At 43.7% G+C, this 21593-nt stretch overlaps 1 long non-coding RNA gene across 1 annotated transcript in view; it reads right to left on the bottom strand.

The window, feature by feature from the left end:
- Positions 1 to 5504, bottom strand: part of LOC310681667 — a 40442-nt gene extending 34938 nt beyond the window's left edge. Inside the window, exon 1 of the long non-coding RNA XR_014513478.1 lies at positions 5096 to 5504. This is a non-coding gene — a long non-coding RNA (uncharacterized lncRNA). The remainder of the gene's footprint in view (positions 1 to 5095) is intronic.
- Positions 5505 to 21593: the final 16089 nt, after the last annotated feature.

Genomic DNA, 21593 nt, shown 5'->3' with positions numbered 1-21593 from the left:
TCAGTTTGCTAAGTACATATAAAATTGGCTTATCAATCATTAAATGGAAGGAGAGACCCTGGTTTTAGATATGGAAACAGTGTGTGTGTGTGTGTGTGTGTGTGTGTGTGTGTTTGTGTGGGGGGGGCATGCATGCTCCATAATTGTGAATGGATTTGAGAAATGTCACAGAGCTGGCAACACTGATCATTCCTTATCTGAGGCAAAAGTCAACGTTGGATGATAACGTATCAACACAATTTGAAATTGTTCTTTCCCCCAAGGCATTTTAAGGTTGGATTTTTTTGTCCACAGGGAAGGTGAAAACTAGGAGAATCAAAATGAATATAAAGTTCACTTTCGTTATAAACCTCATGGCCAGCAGGCATAAGAAACAATCATTTGGAGAAAGGACATGTTATAAAAAGCAAACTGCAGATAAATGAGAGTCAAACTACCATGGATATGGTGTTTTTTTCGTCGTAATTTCTCTATAGCTTGGTGGCCAATAAGGAAGTAGGAGGCTTGCCTGAAATAATAACTAAATGCACAAAAAGAAATCTAAAGCAAAGCATAACAATACAAGTTTTAATTCTTCCATGGTGCACAGATTAAAACCTCATTTAAATGTCACTTTGCTGCTGTTCCTTCTCCTACTAACTACACTATGCTTTTCCATTCCATTAACCTTTCAAAAATATTTTCTCTTCTCTATTTAGGGGTAGGAAAGAGCACATAGAAAGATTTCAGTGCTGCTCAGCTTGCAGACGCATTGTCCTGTCACAGCCACATTGCATCATAGGTCTGTAGCACTTTGCAGATTATGAAAAATGTGGCAAATCTGTGATCAGGGATCCCTTGTGCAGAAAAATCAGAGGTCTAAATACTGTTCAAAGAAGGATATGGTAGCAAAAAGAGAAGCAGCTGGAATCCTACGGACCAGATGGGTTTTTGATGAATATTTTTTTTTTTTTTTTGGTCAAGGTAAATTAAAAGGCAGAATTACCAACCACACTAGAAATTAAGGGCACAATGGTTATGGTTCGAAGATTACATGAACAAACACTGCTCTAAAGATAACATGCTGATATGTTTAGACTAAGCTTGTAAGGATGACCTGGTGTTATATTATAATAGTACCATAAAAGAAATAATTACAGTGATAAATGATATGCAATGTAAATAAGACTTTAAATGATTTAAAGATGATGAGAGCTGGTGGAAGGAAGTCACACAGGTGTGGTATTTTATGTTCCTTTTGTCCTTACTTTTTCGGTTTATTTTGTGGTTAAGTGTGTGTATCTTATTGTTTTGTTTGTTTGTAAGTAAACCTAAATAAAACGTTTAATAATAATAATAATAAGGCAGAATTTTGCTTCGGCGTTTCAAACTTTTCTTTCAAAACCTGTTGTTTGCAGGTTGTGATTTGCAAGACAGTTTCCATCACATCATCTATATCTTCAGTAAAAAACAACAACCCCAACTTTGGTGAAGAGAGTATTTTTATTCATTCATTCATTCATTCATTCCCTGTCCATCTGGCTGGGTTTACCCAGCCACTATGGGTGGCTCCCAACAGAATATTAAAAGCACGATAAAACATCAAATATTAAAAACTTCCCTAAACAGGGCTGCCTTCAGATCGTTGTTTATTTCCTTGGCATCTGATGGGAGGGCGTTCTACAGGGCAGGCGCCACCACTGAGAAGGTCTTCTGCCTGGTTCCTCTAACCTCATTTCTTGCAGTGAGGGAACTGCCAGAAGGCCCTCAGAGGTGGACCTCAGTGTCTGGGCTGAACGATGGGGGTGGAAACTCTCCTTCAGAATATGTTGTGGGGACACAGTTTTTTTTTCCTGGTCTGACATAGATTTTGATTGCAGTTATGACAAACTCATGACCTAGTCTTCACATGCAGCAGCATGATGTGGCAGCGTAGACTGTGCCATTTCAGGTTGCAGAGACAGTGGTGCTATGCTTTCATATTCCTGCACGGGGAAAGCCTCCTTGCAGGTAACCCCCCACCCCAGTAGTTCACAGAGAAAGGTTTTAGATGAGTCCACATTTTGCTGCCCAATTTCAAGAAGCTTACTCTAACACAGAGGAGCTTTCAAAACTGAGTCTTCCCACCCATTCTTCTACCATACCATTCCCACCTAATTCGCTCACATGTGCAGGCCACACCTAGGTTTATGAGAGGTGTGTTTGTATTTGAAGGCAGAAATGATGCAAATAGGAATAAGTTGGTACTTACGATGCAATAGGTACACAGAATTATCTGCTGTGTATTTAGCATCAAAACAATAACAGGAGAACGCCTCATGGTGCCATTAGAGTTCTCTGTGTCGCCTCTAAGAGGGTTAATTATGAGAAGAGTGCTTGTAAGTCTAGTACTTATAAATCACTCACCCACTAATTTAGTGACTGGGTTTTTTTGCACACAACTTCTTTGCTTTTGAGATTTCATGAATTTGTGTGCCATTTGCTGTTTGCTGAAGCAAACAGCAGCCTATTTAACCAGAACAGCTGAAGAGTTTGCGTATTCTTGAAATATGCCTGATACAGAGTCCCCTTCTTACAAGGGGTAAGCCATTTCATGCCAACAGACCTTATGTTTTAGGTCAGTTTGAACAAAACTCACCTCTGCCGTTAACTCAGTAGGTGTCAGGATGCTGTCAAGAGCTCCTGGCTGGTTGCCAAGGAAAGTATAAAGGCAAATTTTCTTATAGTCCTTTATTCAGGGGCGGAGCTACCTGCCCCGGCACCTGGCGCGGTATGGGGGCAGGGCTAGCTGGCCCGCAGGACCAGGGCTAGCTGCCCACATGGCAAGCATCCTTAGCTGACCACCGCCCGCGTGGTGAACATGGGGGGGGGCACCGTTTGCTGCCCTCGTGGAGAACTTCCCTACCCATTTGCTGCCTGTGCAGTGAGCGTCGGGGGGCACCATTAACTGCCCGTGGCAGCATCATCCCTAGCGGCCCACCACCCATGCAGCGAGCGCCTAGGAGCGCCGCCCTCACAGTGAGTGGGGGTGGGTGGTGTGGCGATGTCACCCACCCACATGGCCGACACCTGCTGTCCACCGCACCCCCCACACCCACCTTCCTCCACCAGTGCCTTTATTATCTCAGACTTTACAGAGAGAGGCTATAGAACCCAGATAATGGCATTGTCCCGAGTGAATCTCCACCAACCCCATATCTCCCACTTGAAGGTAGGTAGTTTGAATAGCTATTGCTCTCTGCTCCCTGCTGTCAGGATGCTGTCAGTGGCTCCTGGCTGGTTGCCCAGAATAGTATGAAGACAAGGAAAAGTTTCATACAGTCTTTTTTTATTTCAGACTTTACAGAGAGAGGCTATAGAACCCAGCATCTTGGATAATGGTGTTGTCCAGAGTGAATCTCCACCATCTGTCTCTCCCACTTCCTCATTCGTCATTCTCATCATCTCCTCTACGGGTGCTGCTACATGCCCTCTGTCTTTGAGCTCTTTGCTCTCCTACTTTTAAGGCTCACTGGGCTCTGGGAGATGAGATGGAGGGTCTGGAATGCTTTCTAATGACAACGTGTCAGCCACCTGCTTCTCTGCCTCTGCTCCTCCTCTCCCATTATTCCCCAATTTTCCCCCTCATCTGCCTCTGAGTTGCTACCTCCCACAAACCCCTGTTGTAAATCTATACTGTCTTCCTTTTACTCCTCCCTGGAAGGGTCAGGATGGGAGGAGGTCTCTACCATTCCTCCTCTGCCCAGTTCCTGACAATTAGTTTTCTTTAACAGTGAAAGCAGGTTTTCAGATTACATGCAGCTCTTCTTCAGGCTTTGATTATGAGAGCAAAAAATAAACATCCAATAGTCTAGATAGAAACAACTGGGTAGTCAGGCTGATGGTTACTTGGCTGCAGAAGTTTACTGGCCATTGTTGTCGGCCTGGAGATAGTCTAGGAGGTTGAATGCAGACATGCCATTCTGATGTCATGTGTGATGTCACAAAGGGGATATGCTTTAAGTCTTGGGAAAGCCAGAAACCGTTAACAGAAACAGAGGGCCTTCTGGCAGTTCCCTCCCTGTGAGAAAGTTACAGGGAACCAGGCAGAGGGCCTTCTCGGTAGTGGCGACCACCCTGTGGAACACCCTCCCACCAGATGCCAAAGAGATAAACAACTACCAGACTAATAATAATAATAATAATAATAATAATAATAATAGTATTTTATTTATACCCCACCCTTCCTGGTTCAAAGGGCTCATGGCGGCTAACAACAAATTTAAAACACTTAATTATAAAAGCAGCATAAAATGCAGTATAAAAACATGAATAACAATAAAATTAAAAAACCAATTTAGGGGAAATTAGCATTAGATAATCCCCAGGGCTAGCTGGCTGAATTGGTCCTACTTGGGCCAGCGAGGAGGCCAGGGTAGAATTAGCTGTGGGGTCTCAGAGCAGGTGATCTTCATAAAAGGGGAGAGGGAGGGAAGAGAAGTGAAATAAAAGATCAGGCTGAATTCAAATTAAAGGCCAGGCAGAATAGCCCAACGGAAGGCAGTTAAATCCTGCAGGGCCCTAGTCTCATGGGACAGAGCACTCCACCAGGTCGGAGCCATGACTGAAAAAGCCCTGGTCCCGGTAGAGGATAGTCTGACATCCTTAGGGCCCAGGACCTCTAAACTATGGTTATTCATGGACCTTAAGGTCCTCTGCGGGGCATACCAGGAGAGGCGGTCCCGTAGATACAAGGGCCCTAAGCCACAAAGGGCTTTTAGAAGACATCTGAAGGCAGCCCTGTTTAGGGAAGTTTTTAATGTTTAATAGACTATTGTATTTTAATATTCTGTTGGGAGCCGCCCAGAGTGGCTGGGGCAAGTCAGCCAGATGAGCGGGGTATAAATAATAAATTATTATCATTATCATTATCATCATCATTATTATTACTACTACTACTCATAACAAACAACAGTCCCCGGGAGACTCTTTGGAGAAAGCCATGACTGTCTAAAGTGGTATCATAGTGCATTAAATGCATAGTGCAGATGGATTCCTAGTTTCAATGAACAGAATTTGTGTCCTGCAGTTACTGCTCCCAACCGGAGCACTTAGTGGCTGTAGAAGTTTGCCATACCTTATGGTTTCTCTGCTTCTGTTCCTTACATATGTATTTTCACGACTGCCAAAGCGAGAGACCCGGAGACTCAGTGTAAACATCGGCCAATGGAGGGTGGGTTACCTTAGCAACAGAAAGTTCTCAGAATGTCTCGTTCCTTTGGGCTGTAATTGAGTTTATGAGCCTTCGCATCTGCTTGTAAAGTGAATGAGGCACCTGGGAATACGTTTGCAGAGTGAGGAGGAAGAAATTAGAAAATAGCAGACATTACGTTGTTAATTTCCTGCATGCTGTGATGCGAATGAACATTCAAATGTTTGCAGTGATTGGCCACACCAAAAAAAGCCTCGCTGGAATGGGACTCAAAACTGAATCCCACATATCCCATTTGGACTAGAATCCAGTGGTACCTCGGGTTACAGACTCCGCTAACCCAGAAATAGTACCTCGGTGTGGCATTTGCCTTCCTAGTCATAAGGAAAGGGTTAAATAAGTGTGAAGTGATTGGCCAGTGGGAACCCAAGGGGAGGAGTTAGAGTTAGAGTTGGAGTTGTTGAAAAGTCAGTTGGGAGTTGGAGAAGGAAGAAGGGGGATGTCTGTGGGTTGGTCTAGTTTTGATGTGAGGGAGTGAGTGAAACTGTTAGGAGTCAGATAGACAGTTGGGATAATCAGTTAGCAGTTATTAGGAAGGTATAGGCCGGTATAGAAACTAAGGATAAGAAACTGACAAGAAAAATTATCTGAAACCATAAACTTGTTCATGCTTATAAAATAAACTTGATTATTTGTTTTAATGTTAACAACTGTCTGGACTCAGTGTATACCCGAGAAAAACGGGTTGGTGGCAGCAGGGAAGTGATCATAGTGGTGACACAGGGATCAATAGATCGTCAAACGTTTGGGGACCCTGTGTGATCGCCACACTCGGGTTAAGAAATTTGCTTCAGGATGAGAACAGAAATCGTGCTTTGGCGGTGCGGTGGCAGCAGGAGGTCCCATTAGCTAAAGTGGTGCTTCAGGTTAAGAACAGTTTCAGGTCAAAAATGGACCTCCAGAACGAATTAAGTATGTAACCAGAGGTACCACTGTAGTTGCTTTTGTTAAATAGTTAACATGGTGTTGTGTTTTTGCTAATGGGGAGGACATATATAACCAGAGGTTCCAGCTTCTCCAGAGGATCTAGAGGCCGACGCAACATTGTGTGATGTCTTGACGTCACATGTGCAATGTCATGCAACATCCTCTGAACATTGAGGAGGCCCAGCACCTTCAAAGAAAATACTTTGGGTGGCAAAACTGCCTTGGCCCCAAGGAGTTGGCACCTATGTATATAACTGTTGTTATTAGTTTTTATATCTATTGTATGTCCCTGGTATGGGACGCGGGTGGCGCTGTGAGTTAAACCACAGAGCCTAGGACTTGCCGATCAGAAGGTCAGCGGTTCGAATCCCCGTGACGGGGTGAGCTCCCATTGCTAGGTCCCTGCTCCTGCCAACCTAGCAGTTTGAAAGCACGTCAAAGTGCAAGTAGATAAATAGGGACCGCTCCGGCGGGAAGGTAAACGGTGCTTCCGTGCACTGCTCTGGTTCGCCAGAAGCGGCTTAGTCATGCTGGCCACATGACCTGGAAGCTGTACGCCGGCTCCCTTGGCCAATAAAGCGAGATGAGCACCGCAACCCCAGAGTCAGTCACGACTGGACTTAATGGTCAGAAGTCCCTTTATCTTTACCTTTATGTCCCTGGTAAACTCTTGTCCATGCTAGACTTTTCCAAGTCATTTGGGGCTGCCATTATTATTATTATTATTATTATTATTATTATTATTATTATTATTATTATTATTTCCACAGCCACTCTGGGTGGCTTCCAACAGAATATTATTAATAATAATAAAGCGATAAAACAGCAAACATTAAAAACTTTCCTAAACAGGCCTGCCTTCAGATGTCTTCTCAAAGTCAGACAGTTGGTTATTTCCTTGACATCTGCTGGGAGGCCGTATCACAGGGTGGGCGCCACTACCGAGAAGGTCCTCTGCCTGGTTCCCTGTAACCTTGCTTCTCGCAGGGAGGCAACTGCCAGGAGGCCCTCGGCACTGGACCTCAGTGTCTGCGCTGAATGATGGGGGTGTAGACACTCCTTCAGGTGTACAGGACCGAGGCCGTTTAGGGCTTTAAAGGTCAGCAGCAACACTTTGAATTGTGCTCAGAAACATACTGGGAGCCAATGTAGGTCTTTCAGGACCGGTGTTATGTGGTCTCGGCGGCCGCCCCCAGTCACCAGTCTGGCTGCCGCATTCTGGATTAGTTGTAGTTTCCAGGTCACCTTCAAAGGTAGTCCCACATAGAGTGCATTGCAGTAGTCCAAGCAGGAGATAACCAGAGTATACACCACTCTGGTGAGACAGTGTGTTGTTAACATGCACTAGAGTTGCAATTCTTGAAATTTCAGCCCCGTCACTGATCTCTCTAGTTGCTAAATTTCTAAGTGAGGGGTGGTTGCATCTCATTTCTAGAGGACATGTATGTTTCTGAACCCCAGGGGTGAAGGCAGATGAAATTTGAAAAGAGACATCATTGTGGGTTCTTCACCCATGGTGTGAATCTTGCTTTACAATGTATGACAAATGTGCAAATCAGCAAGCAGAAATTCTCTTCCCACAACCATTCTTCAAGATGCTGCTGACATTTTCGAAAAACATGTTTGAATTGCTGTATATATGTTTTCCAGTTTATCCATTCATCTTTTATCTTAAAAATAAAAGCAGCAGACACACACCATAAACATGTTTTTAAGTGTTGAAAAACTGTTCCAGCAAGAACATGGGTTTTTGATATCACACCACCAGCTTGCACAAGTGAATATTCCCCAATAACCTTGTTAGATTGGCTTGCTTCGCAGCAATCATAACATAGAAGGAGGTATGCCCTAGCAACGATTTTGAAAACAGAGAGTGTTACATAGAAGGATGCTAGATAATTCTGACATAAGGGGAAGTGTAAATTGCTGCAGTTCGTGTGTTCTTTTGTGGTCAGGAACAGAAACCAGTCATGCTAGTATGATCGCTGGTTGTTCATATTGTTGTTAATGCTGCTGTTGTTATGTCTGCAAACGTTATATAATTAACTACTTTTTATATTGCACAGATATTCCTTTACACTGAAAGGAATATATGCATTCGGCAGAAGCTGAACAGCAGCAAAATGGAAACAGTGCTGATTGTGATGAATGCAAGTTGGAATGAAATTTGGGGTCTTCTTACATCCCTAGTTAAAAATAAATTGTATGGGTACAATTTAAATCTGTGAAATGTTAGTACAGTGGTACCTTGGGTTAAATACTTAATTCGTTCCAGAGGTCCGTTCTTAACCTGAAACTGTTCTTAACCTGAAGCACCACTTTAGCTAACGGGGCCTCCTGCTGCCGCCGCGCAGCCGGAGCACAATTTCTGTTCTCATCCTGAAGCAAAGTTCTTAACCTGAGGTACTATTTCTGGGTTAGCGGAGTCTGTAACCTGAAGCATATGTAACCCGAGGTGTATGTAACCCGAGGTACCACTGGTAGGAATAAGATTTATCTCCTGTAGTTAATATGAAACGATGCCATTCTCTGTTTGATGAATGTATGAACATGTATGAACTCAGGAAAAAGACTAAAGCTAAACTAATCAGAAATAAGTAAATCAATATTAAATACAGGCCAAAATGCATATTTTGCATGATTTATGTCTGACGGCTTTGGCTGTGTTTTGTTGTTGTTGTTGACTTGTTGGTTTGAACTCACTTAACAAAGACCAGGCGAGCATTTCCTGGTTTTATGGTATGCAACAGAAGGAGCTGCAGCAATTGCTTCAGCCAGACTTCAGCAGAGCTTTATAAAGAGAAACCAGGAAATTCAGACCATGAGACTGAACTGAAGAACTTGGGCACTCCTGATATGGCAGGTCAAAAACTTCAAATGATTAAACAAATCATACTTGCCAGCACCCTGTGAACCTGCTTCAGTACTCTGGTTTAAAAACCACACTGAGCCAAACCAGAGGAAATGTTAACTGTATGAATTCAATTAGCATGCATGTTTTTAAAAAGGTAAATAAAAGCTGCAGAGGGAACCCGGGGCATGGGGGAGAGTTTATTCCTTTTCTGCTATGCTGTGGTCACTGAAAAGTAACATGCATACACAGTCCTTTTCTGTTCAAATGAAGGCTTCCCTCTCAATGTGAATAGTGCTGTTTTTGTTGTTTAGTCATTTAGTCGTGTCCAACTCTTCATGGCCCCATGGACAAGAGCATGCCAGGCACTCCTGTCTTCCACTGCCTCCCGCAGTTTGGTCAAACTCATGCTGGTAGCTTCGAGAACATCTCATCCTCTGTCGTCCCCTTCTCCTTGTGCCCTCCAGCTTTCCCAACATCAGGGTCTTTTCCAGGGAGTCTTCTCTTCTCATGAGGTGGCCAAAGTATTGGAGCCTCAGCTTCAGGATCTGTCCTTCTAGTGAGCACTCAGGGCTGGTTTCCTTAAGAATGGATAGGTTTGATCTTCTTGAAGTCCATGGGACTCTCAAGAGTCTCCTCCAGCACCATAATTCAAAAGCATCAATTCTTCAGCGATCAGCCTTCTTTATGGTCCAGCTCTCACCTCCATACATCACTACTGGCAAAACCATAGCTTTTACTATACGGACCTGTGTTGGCAAGCTGATGTTTCTGCTTTTTAAGATGCTGTCTAGGTTTGTCATTGCTTTTCTCCCAAGAAGCAGGCGTCTTTTAATTTCGTGACTGCTGTCACCATCTGCAGTGATCATGGAGCCCAAGAAAGTAAAACCTCTCACTGCCTCCATTTCTTCCCCTTCTATTTGCCAGAAGGTGATGGGCCCAGTGGCCATGATCTTTGGCTTTTTGATGTTGAGCTTCAGACCATATTTTGTGCTCTCCTCTTTCACCCTCATTAAAAGGTTCTTTAATTCCTCCTCACTTTCTGTCATCAAGTTTGTGTCATCTGCATATCTGAGGTTGTTGATATTTCTTCCAGCAATCTTAATTCCGGCTTGGGATTCATCCAGTCCAGCCTTTCGCGTGATGAGTTCTGCATATAAGTTAAATAAGCAGGGAGACAATATACAGCCTTGTCGTACTCCTTTCCCAATTTTGAACCAATCAGTTGTTCCATATCCAGTTCTAACTGTAGCTTCTTGTCCCACATAGATATTTCTCAGGAGACAGCTGGTTTTGTACAACTGAACAATGCCACCTATACTATTCAGACAGGCCTCTCCTTTTTTGTGCTTCCAGTTATGAATCCTGCTTTTTACTTTTCTTTGTGTTGAAAATTCTGGGCTTCCAGACCACACATCCTTTGCTATTATGCATATCCTTGGCTGATCTCGCTGAACCACACTTTGGGTTTGCGCCTGCACTTTTGTTTGCAGTGTGCTTAAGTCTGTGCTGTAGAAAACGCTGCCCAAATGATGTTGGTGGCTGCTTTACTGCTTTATTTGCTAGCTAGTGACCTTAGGATGTTGCTTACAACCCATGCTGCTCTACCTGCCATGACTAAATAGGATTGTTTTCAACCTGTAGGGCACCTTAAGCAGAAAGGAGATTGTGATATGCTAATGCTACCTTTGAATTTTAAGGATATTTTCCGTAGGGCCAGCTTCCCCATCTTCTTTCACAGAGATGCGACTAGTCGGATAAGATGACATAGACCTTTTCCTTTGGAATGCAAAACAGTAACCCCATAGTCAATGAGCACATTTTTATACTTCATCACAATGGAGACAAGTTTGGCAACTGCAGATCGACATCTGTCGTGAATCCCTTCCGATTCCCCTCATCCTTTTCTCCCCCCTCAAAAGAGTGCAATTCAATATGTGGAATTGTATCGTTCTCATTTGAGAGAACATGAGTACCTGAGGGAGTTTAAGGGAAGAACAATTTCCATCCTCTCATAAAGACAAAACCACATTCTTCCCAGGGGCCATGTTCAAAGAATGTGTAGATTCAGCGCTACACTTTTTTCTCATTTTCATTTTATTTTGTGAGAAAGCACAGATAACATACCAGAGTGTTTATCGGCATTTATTCAGGACCACTGAATAAAAGTTCTTTTCCATGATTTATTCATCTAAACTGTAATTCTCAACTTCCTACACCCATCTGCCAATGATTACACAAAATAGCCCAATGACCCTGGGTCAAGGTATTTTAGTGGTCTGACCAATATAGCCATGCACTGCCAGGAGCCCACAGGGAGAACTGAAAGCAATTTGGGCTTCCTTCCAGCCTCAACAGGTTCTGCCATGGCTATGCTTCTCTTCTGCTCCAGGTTGGTTCTGGAACAAGTTTAGGCCCAAGCAGAAAGGTTGAGATGATCAGGACCTTGGACAGCTCTAATTCAAGCTCATGGGAAGTCAGGTCTGTTGCTCACACAAAAGTAGGGCTTATATACTGCTTCAGTTCACTAAGGCATTAGATAGGCTGCGGCTGAGTCTCGATCAAAAATATAGGAGGCTTTTCCCAATTTTACAAGTGTTGGCTCCAGCAATGTTTTAGGTGTTGTAGCTCAATGGCCATTTCTGGAGTGGAGTCCTCATAATCTGAGCTTGATGGTAAGGCCACAGACATTGTGGTAGGATAAGCTCCAGCTCATACTCACAAGCAGGAGTAGTAGAAAACATGAGGGGACTTGTAAAAGGGTAAAAGAGCATTGAGATATAGTTCATAATGAGTTGAAAAAAATGTTTATAAGTACTTCTCCAAAGAAAGCAGAGTCTTTTCGTTGGGGATAATGAAGATGGAAAATCTCAGGTGTCAAAAAAGTTATTTATGTATGCCACCACTGCAGCCCATGTTTCGTTAGCCCAAAAATGGAACTGGTGAGGTCCCAGCTAAAGAAGAATGGAAACTTAAATTGATGGAATATGCGCAGCTTGAGGACTTAACATACAGAATAAGAGAACAAGAAGAGCATAAGTTTAAAGAAGGCTGGAAAATGTTTATTGAATACAGTCATACCTCAGGTTAAAGTAACTTTGGGTTGAGCATTTTCGGGTTGCGCTCCACGGTGACCCGGAAGTAACAGAACGCGTTACTTCCAGATGCGGGTTGCGTTCGCTTCAGGATGCGAACAGGGCTCCAGAACGGATCCCATTCGCATCCAGAGGTACCACTGTATATGGGGGGATATTGTGTACACTTGAAAACCTTGGCAGCATTCAGATAAATTCAACAGTGTCAATAAGTTTTGATGGATGCAATAATAGAATACTGAATGGTTTATATAAAATATGCAGGGATTTATGCAACGTAAAATGAACCATGGAAAGAGAAGCAGGGAAGTCGTTGATATCTTAAGGTTGTTTAAATGAATATTCTAAAATGTAAAACAGAAAATTTAATTAAAATTATAGAAAAGAAAAAAGAAAACACGATGCCCTCTAGTTGTTGTTGGACTCCCATTAGCCCCATCTTATATGACCAATGAACAGGGAAGATGGGAGTTGAAGTCCAACAACATCTAGAGGGCCATAGGCTGTCCTACCTTGTTCTAGGCCCTCGTGGGAATGGGGTCATCCGGGTCCTGTACTGAAGGTGGATCCTCCCTAGCCCCACCCATATTATGCCCCCCCCATGTCTCTATCACACAGTGAGCTGAGTTTAACAATAAAGAGGGCTGAGGTAAAATGCTGGAAAAGAAAGAAAAAGCTTAAAACTAGAATCGCGACATACTTGTTGAGTCCTATGTTATCCCTCCCACCCCACCCTCTGTCTGCAACACAGCAGAAGTAACGGTTAATAAACTTTGGCTTGCAGTGGCCTTGAGCTTTGGCTAAGTAGGCTAGCCTTAGAAATAAGAAGCCATTTAAAAAATAAAAAATAAAGATGCTCCTTCATAAACAGCTTTGGTTCTATAAAACATTGATGCCGGATCGCAGATGGCAGAAGTGGCAATTGTTTGTTTCTTTATTACCCGTATTAACTATTCAGCCAAATGGTAGCTGTCACCGCTATTAATCACCGCAGGAAATGTTGTGCGCTGCAATTACTTCGAGGGTCAGCACAGGTGAGAGTTTGGCTTTATTATTTTTTATTCTGCATTCTGCAGGTAGCAGGAGCTTATCGCTCATCAAATGCCAGGAAAACAAGTGCCCACAAAGTCTGGGAAATCAGTTGTAAAGAAAGATAAGCAGCTTCGATTTATACGCAGCCTCCCTGCTGTATATGAAAAATACACTCAACTTCAAAAATTGCCCATCCTAAAACACATCAAGAGCTTGCAGGTCTGTGTGCTGGCATAAAAGGCTGCATTTTGTTGTCCGTTTGCAGTGTCATGATGACACAACTTCAAACTGAAATCACCATGGGAAAGGAACAAAGGCATTAATAGCAAAGCCAAGAGCTCTCTCCAGATAAGGTTGGAGGTGGTAGTCAGAATAAGCTATTGAACCTCCTACTCTTTCTGTAGTGAAAGCATTCTGGGTTAGTTAAAATGTAAATGAGCCACGCTGCACTTTATTTTAAAGTGGGGAAAAGATTGGTAGCCCCTATACTATAAAGTTATGCCACTGCCAGGTAGCATATCAGGGTTTTCTTGCACCACCTCCTTAATTAGTATATATTTGTGTGTATATATTTTTTTCAATTCAGATGACTGATATACAGGGGCGGAGGAAGGGGGCAATGGGGGTGGGCTGCCTCGGGTGCTACCACAGAGGGGGGTGCCAAAATGCCAGGTGTCACTCACTGCGGGGCCTGCAGTGAGCCCGAGCCACGCATCTCTCCTAGGAGTGATGCGGTGGCTTAGGCACTGGCAGACTCTGTGCTGCCCCAAATGGTCCACCTGCCGCCTCCCCCTCAGTTGTAGGGCAGCTGAATGGGAGGAGGCAGGCAGACTCCTCGTGTGCTGGTCCCGTGGGTTTCCGTGAGGCGTGGTCCGAGTCCAGTCCGAGGTTGAGGGCAGGTCGTCTGTCAAAGTTGAAGCTGGGTCCAAAGCAGGGAGTCAGGTGAGGTCAGTAGATCCAGCAGGACAGGGTGCAGGCAAAAACTGACTACCAACAATGTTGCTCCCGCAACTTGGGACTGGGGCTGGCTGGCTTTTATCTGCCCCGAGGCATAGGGCGGCCCCAGTCCCAGACCCACCTCTCCTGGCCTGGAGGTGAGCATTCCTCCTGCAGGAACTTAGTTCCCTCCGCCTCTCCGCCCTGAGCCTCTGCAGCTCAGAGGAGGCTGGAGGGTTACCAGACCCAGAGGCAACCTCAGCCTCCCCTGACGGGGCTGGGAGTGGAGCAATGGGTCCTCCATCACCTCAGGAGCCAGAGCAGACTCAGCTGGTGCCTGCACCTGAGGATCCAGCACAGGTGAGGATTCTTCAAGCTCAGCCCTGGCTCAGCTGGTTCTGGAGGCGGGGAATCCTGCGCAGGCTGGGATTCCTCAGGTTCAGCCTCTGAGTCTGAATCCCAGGCCATCACACCTCAGAGGCCAAGCGGAGTGTCCTACCCGAGCTTGCCCTGCCCCATGGATGGCTAGCCCTGCCCCCGTAGGTGGCTGGCCCTGCCCCTGGGTGCAGGGAACATGCGCCCAATCGGCTTGCTCCACCACTGCTGATATATGGATATTTTATTATCCTAGAGATGTTTTGTTCTATCACCTTTTAGCATTGCTAAATACTGCTCACCCCAACAAAACCCCATTGTCATCAAGTCGGTGTGGCAATTCCCATCACTTTTTGTCATATCTAACTTCTCTGACTGCTTACTCCCTCCCTGCACTTCCAGGCTGCTGGCCTGTTCGCAGAGAACTGGGTGCAGCACCTGTGCCTCAGGTGAGCTGCTGAGTCAGGGCAACAGGATGTTGCATTGCCAGGGGCATTGTGGAGAGAAATTTGGTGACCACTGTTAGGATATTCCGTTCCACCTTAAGAACAGACGTGTGGAATTGTTGTATGTCACATGCCTGTTTACACTCCAGCACAGCTTGCTGGGAACTTCCGTTTGTGTATAGCTTTTGCTTATGCTGCTTGCTTTTGGACACGAAATCAAACATCAAATGGTGGAGTATATTCGGGGGGCTCCTTCCATATCTGCTATAGTAGCTTTGCTGCACAGGCCTCACAACAACAGACCAAGTTTACCTACTTGGGTTGAATTTCCCACAGCCCAGTCAGTTATGTGCGTATTTTTCTTTGAAAAATGTGAGAGGCACCTCTTTGCCATAGCTATACTTTTGGATTGGGATTGGCCGAATGGTGCAGAGAGCTGATTCGCCAGAAAACAGGAGAGTGAAGAAACACCTCTGTAAATTGAAGGGTGCATAAATTGTGTGTGAGATAAGAAAGGGTGTGGGGCTTTGAGATTTTGAGGGTAAATTTTTTTGGGGGGGGGAATGCTTGGCATTTTCACTGGGAGGGTTCCACTGCACCTTTCGCAACCCGCTGCCCAAAGTTTGAACCTGAGACCTTCTTTATGGATGAATGTGCTCTACCATCAACCTATGGTTGATTTTCTTATAATCCAAATCCCTCTGCCCTTCAAATAAAAAGTGATTCATTCTGTCTCATGGCCATTATGGCAGACATTCTTAGGTTGCAGTCCTCCATTTCAGAGGCGGTATGCATCTGAGCACCAGTTGCTTGCAAACAACAACTACTGCTGCCATGTCTTGTTTGTGAACTTCCCAGACATGTCTGGCTGGCCACTGTAGAAAACAAGATGCTGGACCAGATAGTCCTGGTGCAACAGGGGTTCTTCTTATAATCCTATACTCATGTGCCAAGACTCCATGACATGCAGTTCCCTAATAGATTAGTAAACACACAGACAAACAGAATGGTCAGGCCGCAAAGCCATCCACCAAAAAGGTGAGCGGAATTACCTGGCAGGTAACCCCATTGAACTTAATGGGACTTCCTTCTGAGTAGGCACATGTGAGATTACACAGGTGTCCTGCTAGCCACAATTTCAATATTGGTAAATCAAATGGTTTTCTTCGTGGGAGACTTGTAAAATATATCTATATTCCAAAACACGGTTGCAGGTGACATTGCCAACAGTTGCGCAAAAGATCCCCATAATTTCATTTCGCCAAGATGCCTTTTTGACAGTGTTAAGTGAAAATTTTCCAGACATCGTTACCAGACCATCTGGTCTCCTCTTCCATATGAATGCATTTTGCATCTCGCTGTCATGCTGCGCCACATTAACAAACAAATTTGTATGATACCAAATCATGTAAACACCCAGAGGTGCTTTATAACAGAAATGATTACCATCACTAGAAGAAGAGACCAATGCAAGCTAATGTGGCATTAACTCTGGAAAGCAATGAGTTACACAACCGCTATTGAAATCGATTGCTCTAAAATCAGCATTATTAAAACATGAAAGATTGCAGCCTGCAACCACAGCAGCAGCAAGCTTTGTATTTCCCTCTAGGCAGAAGCAGACCCACAAAATCCACCAAAAGAAGAAGAAAAAACCTTAACATTGCACTGACCTGGAAGTAAATATAGTGAGAAACTATACTCCCTCTTCCCCAAAAAATAGAGTCCCTTTTGCTGTGAATAACCCAGACTGAAATCCCAAGATACCAAGAATGGTTATTCACGTACACAACAACTGCAGCCCATGTTTGGTTAGCCCAAAAATGGAAAGTAAACAAGGTCCCAACTAAAGAGGATTGGCAATTCAAGTTGACAGAATATGCACAACTTGCAGATTTAACATACAGAATGAGAGCAAGAAGAACATACGTTTAAAGAAGACTGGAAAGCTCTCAAGGGACTCTCAAGAGTCTCCTCCAGCACCATAATTCAAAATTGCAAAAGTAGTTCTGTGCTTAAATGGCACATATTCAAGCACTGAAGTTCTGTTATCTCAGCCTTGCATATCTAAAGGCTTAGCTGAATGGGCTACATAGAATCAGGATAGGCTTTTGAATTATGGTGCTGGAGGAGACTCTTGAGAGTCCCATGGACTGCAAGAAGATCAAACCTCTCCATTCTTAAGGAAATCAGCCCTGAGTGCTCACTGGAAGGACAGATCCTGAAGCTGAGGCTCCAATACTTGGGCCACCTCATGAGAAGAGAAGACTCCCTGGAAAAGACCCTGATGTTGGGAAAGATGGAGGGCACAAGGAGAAGGGGACGACAGAGTACAAGATGCTTGGACAGTGTTCTTGTAGCTATTAGCATGAGTTTGACCAAACTGCGGGAGGCAGTGGAAGACAGGAGTGCCTGGAGTGCTCTGGTCCATGGGGCCATGAAGAGTCGGACACGACTAAACGACTAAACAACAACAACAACTTTTGCAAGCATGAAGCAAACCTTTTACTTCCTCTGTATGACAATGCAGTGGCATCTGATGTCCACTAGACTTGGTAGGGCTGCTAGATTGTCAGGGGTGTGTGGTCAATGACAATTCACAGGTGCATGCCCAGATTCTGGTTTTCTCAGCATATTCCTCCCTTAAGTGTTACTGTTTTACAAAAAGCGCCCAATGAAACTGAAAAATGTATTACCTGGATTCAGAAGGGGTTCCTACTATAACTGTTGCTTCTGGGCTGAGGGAACAGTTTTGTGGCTTCCATCTATTCTGGTTCTCTCCATATCCTCCTCCTTTGCAAAGAAACAGTGGACATTTAACACACTGCAGTTTTAATAATACTTGGCATTTAAGGGTCTTCCCTAAGTAAAGAAGGGGTCTCTGCTGTCGCAATTTCTAGTGTGGAAATTGTGCATTTCTCAGACACAAGCCCCACAGAATTCCATATGATTGCTCCCTGATATGTACAGGATTGTGGCCTGAACTGGTTAGTCTTAAAGGTGTAACACAGGACTCCATAGAGCCAGTGTGGTGTAGTGGTTAAGAGCGGTAGTCACGTAATCTGGGGAACCGGGTTCGCGTCTCCGCTCCTCCACATGCAGCTGCTGAGTGACCTTGGGCCAGTCACACTTCTTTGAAGTCTCTCAGCCCCACTCACCTCACAGAGTGTTTGTTGTGGGGGAGGAAGGGAAAGGAGATTGTTAGCCGCTTTGAGACTCCTGAAGGGGAGTGAAAGGCGGGATATCAAATCCAAACTCTTCATCTTCGTCTTCTTCCATATCTATCAGAAACCATTATCCAGCAATCCACTCCTGTGATATTCATTTCTTTTCCCCCCAGAATGTGCAATAACAGACAAGGATATCAAGTGAACCAGGACTAGAGAGATCAGAATGAAAATCACCACTTGGCCATGAAATTCACTTTGTCTCCTGGAGTCAGCTGCTGTCTCCCAGTCTGTGGAATTCAAATTGCAATGCAATAAAATGCAGCGCAAGAAATAAAAGCGATAAATATATAATTAAAAAATCACACTACGTCTGGTACAATTACCACAGCAGGCATAAAAATCATTACGTGGTCTCAGCAAAGACCCTCAGCAATTTTCAGGTGGTCCCTGGAAGTCTGGGAACTACTGATTACGAAGGGACACAGTTCTTTCAGTTTTCATTGAATGTGGGTGAGAATTGCAATTGCTGCCATAAGTTTTTGCACCATGCCGGAGGTTGCAGGCAACAGCTGGTAAAGACGCACAGACACTGAACATCTTGAATCATTTAACACAACGAGACTTAAATCTGAATCTACATGTACGTGATTGCATTCCACTTAAATATATTTCAGTGTTTTGGGGGCCACAACTTGATAAAATACTTTTAGAATTTAAAAGAAAATGTTAAAAATGAGCATCTGTGGTCCCCCCCCCCGTAGGTAAAATCGAATCAATCTCACTGTAGCCTCAAGTCACAAGATGCTAGCCTTAAAAAGTCAGGTTGACTGTAGCTCTTACTGGTTTGCCCTAACATGCAACAAGCTTGAGATAAGCTTGAGGAGTGAGGATGAAATTAAACTTTTCTCTTGACACTAAGTGGATATCGGGACAACTTTTGTTCCCATTTCCAAGGTGAATAGCATTTCAAGATATGAGGGAAAGAATCATGATTTACCCCTCTCTTCTACCTACTCATTCCCTCCCCCCCTCCCATATTCTTTTATTCTTTTCTTTTTTTGACAAAGTAATAAGAATAAATAAATAAGAATAAAAATGTGCACCCCACCACCGAGTCCATTCCATTGCAACTATCCAACCTCCAAAATTTCAACACTTCTTGCGATGGTTTGACCCCTTTCTGTTTTAACAGTACAAATTCTACAAACACACCTTCCATATCTCCTCAAAATCATTTCTCCTATGTATTCCCCGTCTTACCTTAACAGCACAGGTTAATTTATCATTAGTGGCTATATCCCACACCTCTTTATACCATTCCTCCATTTTATATTCTGCTTGCCCCTTCCACTTCCTAGGTATCATAAGTTGTGCCAATGTCAATAAATTTGTGAGCAAGTCCTTCATAGCCTGCGAACCTTTCACCCCATCGTAAATTGATAATAATGCTACCCCCACCCAGATATCCTGTGTTCTTGTTCTCTTTCCTGTATTAGTGTGGGTTCACTAGCTGCGGAGTTGAAATTTCATCACAAGAATATGATCTAGCATGTTAATCAAAGTCAGTTCCGGCCCTCAAGCTGATACGGCTCATCTTGGCTTGAGCCCAGCAGAGTATAATCCAGAGTCCGCAACGAAAGGATGAGGCAGGTATGGCTACATTGCTAAGCTTTATTTCTAAGCTATACCGAGAACATACAAATATACATCTTGTCTCTGTGGAAGCAGAGAGCAACTCCAACAAAGAAACGACAGTACAAAGGAAAAAGGAAAACAGTAAACGTCACATCCCGTCTCTCCCTTTCCCGTGGGAATCCAACAGTATCTGGACTGTGGAATGAAAACATAGTCTTGTGACTACCAGCAGCTGCTCAGTGAGGGAAACAGAAACTAACAGTAAGCAAGACATAAGTCCTACTCGTGTTTATGGCATGCTGCTTGGAAGACCTGTGTAAACCAGCAAACAGCTCTGTCTACTGACCATTCTCCCTCTTAGCCACTAGCCCTGGGCAATGGAGAAAAACCAGGTTTGTGAATTTCTACTTGCACTGCATATTCTCGAGATAGCTGGATCACAGATGTCATGGGTCAATTTTGAAAAGCACTGAAAGCAAATGAACAGACCTTTTCCCAACCACTTAGTTGGAGCTTAGAAATTTATATATAACTTGGTGGCTTCACGAGAAAGGTTTTCTGAATTATGAAGAGCATTAAAGCCAGTGAGGGATTTTTTCCTCCAGCATCTACACTTTGGCCTTACAAGCCTGCTTCATATTAATACAAAGTCCATCTCTAGTAAGGGGAGAGCCTTTGGCAAAAGCTGTGCATCTGCAGAAGACAGCAATTTTTGTAAGCGGTCTTGACAGGACATTTCAAACAGCTTGTGGGAGGAAAAGCTCATTTGGTCGCGGTGTGTATATATTAGATGGAATCTGACCTTGCTAGAGAAAATGTAGACACCTGTTGATAATTTACATACTGCAACTCCTGAGTCCAGTATCTTAGGGGGAAAGAAGCATTCTTCATGTAAGAGATATTTAAACATTATTGGCATGTCTCTCAGTTTGTGCATCAAAACTACAAATATAGCTGTCCATGGGAAAGCTATCTGCTGGCTGGGTGAGGTACAATGTAGACCAACATTGCCTTTTGATGGGTTCCCACTAGCCTCAAAACAAGTACGAGCAATTATAAATGCCTCTGAGCTGACAATAAAATACTTTCCTCTGGTAGCAGCATTCACTAGCTTAACTGTAATTATAGCTGCGCCAAGAGGATATAACCAAGTCTTTGTATAACGGGATATGTCAGTTTAGATTGACACTTCAGGAATGAAGCATCTCAAGGATTGCTTTGGCTCTTGGGTAATGTTAATGCAATAAAAGGTTACAATTAAACACACTGTCTTCCAGTAATTGATCAATTGCTCTACCACAGAAACCATATTCAAAGCATAGTGCTGAAGCTTAAAATGTTAATGGATAGAGCCAGCTAAGTTAGAAACTATAGCTGCTTGGAGATTTTTGTGAGTTTTTAATTATCACCTGGTGTTAGCCAGGGACAGCGTCTGTTTGCGAAAAATATTAGAAACTCAATGAATGTTGACATTTACTTGCAATTCTTATGCTTTATTGAGACAAGTGGGAAATGTCGTAATGCCCTGGTATTTATCTAATACTCATTTCCATCATTTACTAGTAGTGAACATTTCCCATGATTTATGATATCCATCAATACATCTCAAGAACCACCAGGTGCTTTCAAGAGCACAGTCAATTTTCACCTCTTAGCATTTACCAAGAATTGTCAGCGTATACTATTGTTCTCATGACTAACAAGTTTATTGATTTCAGCAGGTCTACTCTAAGTATCACTTAGTTGGATATAACATAAAAGATCAGCTGTATCATGAGTGGTACGAACTGTTGACCTGACATTGGATTATCAAGAACCAAACTGTTACTATATGCAGGGATGAGCCAGAATTTCTCAGCAAAGAATATTATTAGAAATTCTCTGAGAATATCCAGT

Source organism: Podarcis tiliguerta (genome assembly GCF_965153285.1).
Source record: "Podarcis tiliguerta genome assembly, chromosome: 7".
Lineage (NCBI taxonomy): Eukaryota > Metazoa > Chordata > Lepidosauria > Squamata > Lacertidae > Podarcis > Podarcis tiliguerta.
Note: the sequence above shows the minus strand (reverse complement) of the source record. Positions and strands in the feature narration are given on the sequence as shown.